Below are 9,220 nucleotides of genomic sequence, written 5' to 3'. Positions count from 1 at the left end.
AATAACTGGCTGTGGGAAAATCTCTATTAATCTCACTCTGGATATTTTTAAGCAAAAGCTTATATCTGTATCCTTCAGTTGCTGAACCCTCTGCCACTGGAAACAGTTTCTCCCTATTTTCTCAAAACCTTCCATGATTTTGTACTTCTCTATTAAATTTCCTATTAAACTTCCCTGCAGAGGCACTGGCCATAATTGTCCAATCCCCTTAGGTACAGGAGAGGAGCCAGAGGACTGGAGATATGTAAATGTTTTATCCTTGTTCAGAAACGGTCTAAGAATAAATCCAGCAGCTCCAGTTAAGACAGTTTAACGCCTGTGCTGGGAAAGCTTTTAGAAGTGATAACCTTGGGCACAGTTAAAAAACAAGTGGACAATTGTGTGGAGTACTTAAGGAAAGCCATTTCAAAAGAAATGTGTCCAACCAACTTGATTGATTTTTCTAATGCGGTAACAGGTAGGATTGATAGGGTAACATGGCTAATGTGGTATTTCCTGACTTCCAAAAAAGGCATTTGACAAAAGTCACATAATAGGCTAACACGAAAATTTGTAGCCCATGGGATAAAAGGGACAGTGACAGAATGAATATGAATTTGCCTCAGCAGCAGAAACAGGTATGGTGAATGGTTATTTTTCAGACTGGAGTAGTTTTACAGTGTGGTTTCCAAGGGGTCGGTGTTATGACAAGGCAAATGATGTGTCCCAGGCGGACCACATCCATACAGGAAATTTGGTTGCTCTATCACGATGGTTTTACAATTTGTATTTATTACGAGAAGATGTGTGCACTAAGGTCAGAAATAACGAGTCCACTAAGACTTAAAAATTAAATTTGAGTATTTATTAACAAAATAAAAGATTTCAAACACATAAATCAGACTACAGATTACTTACTACTATACAAATTCCTAACATTCCTAATATTAACCTGATTCCCAGCTACACATCCCCTATTAAGGCAACAGAACAAAATAGATTTTAGAATTTTTTTAAAAACAGCAAGTTAACACAGTACCCACTTGACAGTGGAATTTCAAATGGCCTCCCCAACTTCAGTTAATTTACATAGCAGACTTATGCACAAATGTCTGGCGGCTTCTTGAAGGCAGGAATGTGAGCGGTGAGTAGGATGTTTAGAGGCTTCCAGGCAATTTAGACGAGTTGAGTGAGTGGGAAAATACATGTCAGATATAGTATAAAGTGGATAAGTGTGAAATTATCCACTTCCCTAGGAAAAACAGAATGACACATTATTATTTAAATGATGTCAGATTGGGAAATGTTGATGTACAAAGGGACCTGGGTGTCCTTGCATACCAATCACTGAAAGCAAGCATGCACGTGCAGCAAGCAGTTGCGAAAGGACTTGAGTAAAGGGGAAAGTATGGATTCCTGCAGCTATACAGGGCCTCGGTGAGACCACACCTGGAGTATTGTGTGCAGATTTGATCTCCTGAGCGGAGAAAGAAAACTTGCCATACAGGCAGTGCAGTGAAGGTTCACCAGACTGATTCCTGGGAATACCGTATGAAAAGACATTGGGTCGAGTGGGCCTGTATTCACTTGAGTTTAGAAGAATGAGAGGGGATCTCATTGAAAAATGTAAAATTCTGACTGGGCTGGACAGGCTGGATACAGGAATGATGCTTCCTCTGGCTGCAGGGTCTAGAACAAGGGGTGTCAATCCTAGGATACAGGATATGCCATCCAGTACTGAAATGAGGAGAAACCTCTTCACTCAGAGGGTGGTGAATTCTCTCTCACAGGAGGCTGTGAAGGCCAATTCACTGAATATGTTGAAGAAGGAAATAGGTAGATATCTAGACACTAAAGTCATCAAAGGGGCTGGGTAGACATCTGGACTATGACGTTGAGATCGAGGATCAGCCATGATCATATTGAATCGTGGAGGAGGCTCAAAGGGCGAATGAGCGACTCCTGCTTCTATTTTTCTATGCTTGTCCACTCCTGTTAGATCATACATGGCCCTCTCCTCACATAGCCTTTCATTCTCCTTTAATTTTCACTTTCATATGTAAATTCAACTGTTTGATATGACTCTGAAACATCAAACTCTGAAAAGTAAGGTAAAAAATAAAATATTTTTCAGGCACATAAATAAAAATAGGAAGGCTGGAATGGAAATAGGACCATTAAGGGATAGATAGGATAATACCACAGATAAGGATAGAGACAAGGCAGAAAGATTAAATGATTACTCGACCCCTCTGCCTGTATGGCTCACAATGAATGTATGTAGTGAACACTAAATGTATCATTATTGTATTGAAGCACCTCAGAGTGCAACATGATGTAGGTTGATAACTCCAATACCATCTGACTGTCATGGTCAGCTTGAAATGATTGTAATATTCATTGTTTATATTGAAGCACCTCGTGATCCATGTGTAAAAGTTGAATCTGATTGCACTTTTTGTGATGGCGATTTAGAAATGTTTTGTAATATCCTTTCAGATAAATTATGAATAAAGTATATTTTTCTAAATAAGTTAAATGATTGCTTAATTTCAGTGTTTAACAGGGAGGTAGAACAGATAGATATGATATTGAATGATGATCTAAGTTTTCAGCTAAGTGCAATTAAAATAAGAGAAAAGGGATCGAATCAAACTCAAAGAGGATAAAACCCTGCCCTAGAAGTTTCACACCCACACATTTAAAATAAATCTAGGGAATAGATAGCAGAGGTATTACTGCAGATTTAAAATATTTTTTTGAGGAAAAGGTGTAGTGCTAGAGGACTGGCGGATAGCGAATGTAAATCCTGTTCTTAAAAATGCAGGACAGAATGTGCCTAGGGAATAGTAGATCGGTCAGCTTAATGTTGGTGCTAGAAGAAATAATGTAATCCCTACTAGAGAGAGGAAGAACTTCTAACAAAAAAAAACGAATCATTGCGTGGATTTCAAAAGGGAAAATCTTTCTTGGCCAAAGTTATGAATTTTTTGGAGGAGTTAACAGAGACAGTAGACAATGGTAATGTAGTAGATGCAAGTTACCTAGATTTTCAAAATGCCTTTGACAATGCCTCTTGCAATAGGCTACTGAATTTAGTCAGAAAATATGGAGTCAGGGGAGAAAGGAAGAATGGATTGCTAGCAGGTAGAAAGCAGAGGTTAGTTATTCAGTGTGGCAAAAAGTGAGAAATAGTGTTTGACAAGGATCATTACTGGGCCCACTGCAGTTGATAATTCGCATTAATGGTTTGAACTTCAGAATCGGAAACACAATTTATATATGGATGACATGTGTCTTTATATGTGCATGTGTGCATACGTGTGTGGGTGTGTGTGCGTGTGTGTGTGTATCCGCGCACGTATATGCATCTGTGTGCGTGTGTCTGTGAGAATAAACAGTCAGTCAGTCAGTCAATACTGGGGAGGGAAAGGCTGAAGAGAAACAAATCAAGCAGGAGGGCTTCTTTATGAAGGAATCAAATTGAAAATTAAGGAAGTTAGCTAAGTTTATTTCAAACTTTGGTTAGATCATACTCACAGTACTGCATGTGGCTGTGGTCATTTGATTATTAAAAAGGATAGAGGAACTAGGGAGGGTGCAGAGAGGATTTAAAAATTCTGCCATTTCTGCCAGCTCCAGCATGATGCCACCACCAAACACATCTTCCCTCCACCCCCCACACCCTGTCGGCATTCCGTAGGGACTGTTCCCTCTGGGACACCTTGGTCCAGTCCTCCATCACCCCCAACAGCTCAACCCCCTCCCATGGGACCTTCCCATGCAATCACAGAAGGTGCAATGCCTGCCCCTTTATTTCCCCCCCTCCTTACCGTCCAAGGGCCCAAATACTCCTTTCAAGTGAAGCAGGCTGGGTGACCGCTTGGAGGAACACATTTGGTCTGTCCGCAGGCATGGCCCAGACCTTCCTGTCCCTTGCCATTTCAACACACCATCCCACTCTCATGCCCACATGTCCATTATTGGCCTGCTGCAATGTTCCAGTGAAGCTCAACGCAAAGTTGAGGAATAGCACCTCATCTTCTGATTAGACACTTTACAGACTGCTGGACTTAACATTTAGTTCAACAACTTCAGATCATGAACTCTCTCCTTCATCCTTACTCATTTTTAATCCTCTTTTTTCAAAATATCTAATTTTAAATTTTAATGTATAAACATACATTTTTTCCTACCCATTATTATTAATTTAAAATGTATTTCCATTCATTGTTTTATCCCCACCTTTTAGCCTATTTTGATCTTTTCTCCCACACCATTCCCGTCAAGTGATATGCACTGGTCTGCCAAACATCAGCTCTGCCGGTGATAGAATAATTCCACTTAAAGGTGTCAATCTTGGATGTAACATTGCAATGGGCAGATTTTGCTTGGCCTGTCTATATTTGAGAATTAGGGATTTCACTGTGCAAATCATTCATTCAGCTAGGCTATTAGATCAAGCTAATATCAGGTCGTAAAGATTCCAGTTTGATCAGCTGCCTGCCTTTAAAAATGACTCCCCAGGAGGTGCCGGACTTGTACCAATATGGCCAAAATGATCTTATGTGCTCGTGGAGATACTGAGTTGAATCAGGCCATCCGTTTTCCACAGTTTCTGTAGTGTCACCTTTCACCATTTCTTCTTGTAGCTGCAAGCATTTGTTTTGCACAAAATGTTCTGGATCAATTGACAGACTTGCATTCTCCTGCAAGCGTAATGTTGCAGCCCCTTTGAAATTGACAATTATGTCTAAACATCCTGGATATTTCGATTTTAATTCATGAATTGAGTTGATAGGCGTAGTTTCTGAGTTTGATATGCCTTGTGAGGCATGATTGATTCCATGGATTGTTGCTAGGGTGAGGTCATGGTGTGATGGTAGACCTAGAGGTTCTGGGCCTTTAGTCCCCATGACGTAGAACATTTGTGTCACTCAGGAGGATTGACTGTACTTACACTCCAGGACTATGATCCTGCACATGGAATTAGTGAGGTTTTGTACGCTGAGTATTTCACAGCAGTGGGTTTTGCCATGTCTGTGGATATGTGTCTTTTAGAATTAGCGGGGGTAGCATGTTGGCACTTGACCTTGTGTAAATCTTGACCAATAATGAATTGTTACCAAATTTTTTAGGGCAGCTAATTCGAATTTTGGCAAATACTTCAGATGGTGAGATGGTATCAATGCTTTCCCCAAGATTGACCGTGTGAAATAGGTGCTGTTCACTCTCCATATTGTCGTGCAAATTGTCATTTTCTGGTTTGTCAGTCGCTTTGTGTATATGTTTCTGGTGGGATACCAGCTGGCCATCCTCATTGCTGAAAAGTATCTGTTACGTGCAGTTTGTTTGGATCAGCACACGGCTCTTTGTAGCTGCATCAGCCTTTGCTCATGTGCACAACATCTGCCAATGGCCCTTTCTGCCACATGCCTTACAGAATAGATGAAAAGCTGGGCATTTCCTTGGTGTATGCAAAAGGCCACTCCTTCCACATGTCCTGCTAGGTTTGAGAGTCCTAGTGAGTGTGTGACCAACTGGGTTGTACTTTGGACCTGTAAGTTTCATCAAACTGTGAGGATCACTTCGTAATTACATCCATCTTCTTCAGTCGCTCTTCAATGCGACACCTTTTTGGCTTGTCTAACAGATCTTCCTGGAATCCTTCCATGGGAGTGGATGTGCTCGCCAACTCAACAATTCTGCCTGCTGGCTCTGCATTTGAAAAATCACAGAACGTACCCTTTTCTCTGCACCTGCTGATGAATTGGTCTATGGATTCTGTAACAAAAACAAAAATAGCTGGAAAAACTCAGCAGATCTGACAGCATCTGCGGAGAGGAATACAGTTGAAGAGTCGAGTCCGTATGATTCTTCATCATAAAGAAGAATAGGCATGAGGTGAAATATAAGCTGGTTGAGGGGGGTGGGACAGGTGAAGCTGGATAGAGGGCCACTGATAGGTGGAGGCAAAGAAGAGATTGCCAAAGATGTCATAGACAAAAGGACAAAAGGGTGTTGACGGTGGTGATGTTAGCTAAGGAATGTGCTAATGGTGATATTAAGGGTAGAAAGCAAGACGTGGAAGTGACAAATGGCCCAAGTGGGTGTGGGGTGGGGGAAGGGATCGAAATTGGCTAAAAGGTGGGGATAAAACAATGGATGGGAATGCATTTAAAATTAATGGAAATAGGTGGGAAAAGAAAAATATATTTAAAAAAATATATTTTAAAATTTACAAATTATTAGAAAAAAGGGGGATCGGAAAGGGGCTGAGGATGGGGGAGAGAGGTCATGCCCTGAAGTTGTTGAACTCAATGTTAAGCCCGGAAGGTTGTAAAGTGCCTAATCGGAAGATCAGGTGCTGTTCCACCAGTTTGCGTTGAGCTTCACTAGAACATTGCAGCAGTCCAAGGACTGATATGTGGGCATGGATTCTGTAGGCTGTTGTCAAAATGACATGAACTCTAATTGATGAAGACAGAAGTTGAACCTGATTCTGCACCAGTCGCCCAGTATCTTTTGGGGATCCTTTAGCTCTTCTGCTGTTGATCCTGACGTGTTCAGCCTGTGCAGACCGACAATGACGTTATCTTGCCCCCTCATATTCTGTGAACCAGATGCTGCTCAAAAGGGAATTGAATAAATAATAAAAGAAAAATGAAAAAGGTCATTTCAGGAGCCGATTTGGCATTGGGAGTTAAAAGCCTAAAGTCATTTTAGAAGCAGCTCGCTGCTGCAATGGGGGAATCATTTGTTTCTGGGTGAATGAATTTAAAAAGCGTCTCTTCCTCAAATTCTGTTCTGATGAAGAGTCATACGGATTAGAAAGGTTAACTGTATTCCTCTCCGCAGATGCAGTCAGACCAGCTGAGTTTTTCCAGGTATTTTTGTTTTTGTTTCGGATTTCCAGCGTCCGTAGATTTTTGCTTTTGAATTTAAAAAGCATCTCTTCCTCAAAACCGTTTCTCTTGCTTATGCCACCCTCTGCTGGCCGATGAACGTTAGTACACAAGCAGCGAGGAAATCATGATAAATGCATTGAGTGCAGAGCGCCCTCAAATGCAAACATTAAAATTAAAAAAAAACACTGCGGATGTTGACGATCTTGGATCAGGAAACTTTAACACTGTTTGCTTCTCCACATACATGCCTACTACCCACTGTATGTGTCAATTTTTCGAGTACTTTGTAGTATATTCAACAGCGGTCTCTGTTGGTTAACAAATATGTTACAGTAAATTCTGACACTAATTAGTTAATCAGGGGAGAGCGCGAATGCAGTCCCCCCGCTACCACAAATTTTACAGTGGAGAATCCTGCATTTGGGGACATCGAAGGTGTCAGCACACTCGAAGTGCAATGGGCTGACCTCATCCTGGGAGAACCACATCTTTTTTGTACAAATATTCTTTAATCGTAAAATATCTAGAAGAACATTACAAAGCATTTCTAAATCGCCATCACAAAAAGTGCAATCAAATTCAACTTTTAGACATGGATCACGAGCTGCTTCAATACAATCAATTAAGATTACAGTCATTTCAATATGGTCATTACAGACAGTCAGACAGTGCAATGGTATTGGAGTTATCAACATACATCCTGTTGCACTCTGAGGTGCTTCAGTACAATTATGATCACTTTAGTATTCACTGCATACATTCAATGTGAGCCGTACAGCACGAGGGGTCTATAAAATTCCCAGTCTCTCGGTTCACTCTGACAGAAAGGTCTTAGACAGTGACCTTTCCCCATTGGTCCTTTGCGGCGGCTGCTCCAAGCTTTAGTGTGTCTCTCAGCTCATAGTCCTTGACCTTGGAATGTGCCAATCTGCAACACTCGGTCGGGGACAACTCTTTGCACTGGACGACCAACAGGCTTCGTGCAGACCAAAGAGCGTCTTTCACCGAGTTGATGATCCTCCAGCTGCATTTGGTGTTTGTCTCGGTGTGTGTCCCTGGGAATAGCCCATAAAGCACAGAGTCCTGTGTCACAGCACTGCTCGGGATGAACCTCAATAAAAAACCACTGCATCTCTCTCCAGACCTTCTTTGCAAAGGCACAATCCACAAAGATGTGAACAACGGTCTCTTCCCCCCCAACAGCCACCTCGAGGGCAAGGTGCAGAGCGGGTGAGACTCCTGGCGTGTAGGAAGGATCTCACAGGGAGGCATCTTGGTGCTTGTTGGAAAGGTCTGGCAATGAGGCATTCTGCCAAATGACTTTGACAGTTTGCTCAGGGAACAATCCGACAGGATCCACCATCCCCTTTTCCCGCAGGGCCTCTAAAACGTTATGTGCCGACCACTGCCTGATGGACTTGTGGTCAAAGGTGTTTCTCTGTGTAAATAATTCCACGAGGGACAGGTGGTACGGCACGGTCCAACTACTTGGAGCGTTCCGCGGCAGCATGGCCAGACCCATCCTTTGCAACACTGGGGACCGGTAGAACCTCAGCACGTAGTGATACTTGGTGTTTGCGTACCAAGGGTCTACACACAGCTTGATGCAGCCGCACACCAGGATCAGGATGAGGGCGATGTTGGGCACGTTTTATCCCCCTTATCTAGAGGCTTGTACATCGCATCCCTGCAGACACGATCCATTTTCGACCTGCAGATAAAGCGAAAGATGGTTAGGGTGATCGACATCGCGCAGGAGTCCGGAATGGGCCAGACCTGTGCCACGTGCAGCAACAGCGAGTGTGTCTCACACCTGATGACCAAGTTCTTACCCGCAATGGAGAGGGGGCGTCGCTCCCATATGCCCAGTTTTCTTTCCACCATCGACACTCGCTCCTTCCAGTTTCTAACAGATGCCCCGGTCCCTCCGAACCATATTCCCAGCACCTTCAGGCCATCTGACCTGATAGTGAAGGGGACAAAGGATCAGTCAGCCCAATTCCCAAAGACAATGGCTTCGCTCTTCCCATGATCTACCTTGGCTCCCGAGATCAGTTCAAACTGGTCGCAGATGTTTATCAGTCTGCGCAGGGAGAGCGGACCCGAGCAGAAGACGGTGACATCGTCCATGTATAGGGAAGCTTTGAACTGAGTGCCTCCACTGCCTGGGATCGTCACTCCTCTTATGCCCAGACCGTTCCTGATGGACTCAGCAAAGGGTGCTATGCAACACACAAACAGGACAGGGGAGAGAAGGCAGCCCTGCCTGACTCCAGATTTAGTTGGAAAGCTTTCTGATTCCCACCCATTGATTTGAGACTGCGCTACTGATG

The sequence above is a fragment of the Cetorhinus maximus genome, chromosome 21 (assembly GCF_964194155.1).
Source record: "Cetorhinus maximus chromosome 21, sCetMax3.hap1.1, whole genome shotgun sequence".
NCBI classification, from domain to species: domain Eukaryota; kingdom Metazoa; phylum Chordata; class Chondrichthyes; order Lamniformes; family Cetorhinidae; genus Cetorhinus; species Cetorhinus maximus.
Note: the sequence above shows the minus strand (reverse complement) of the source record.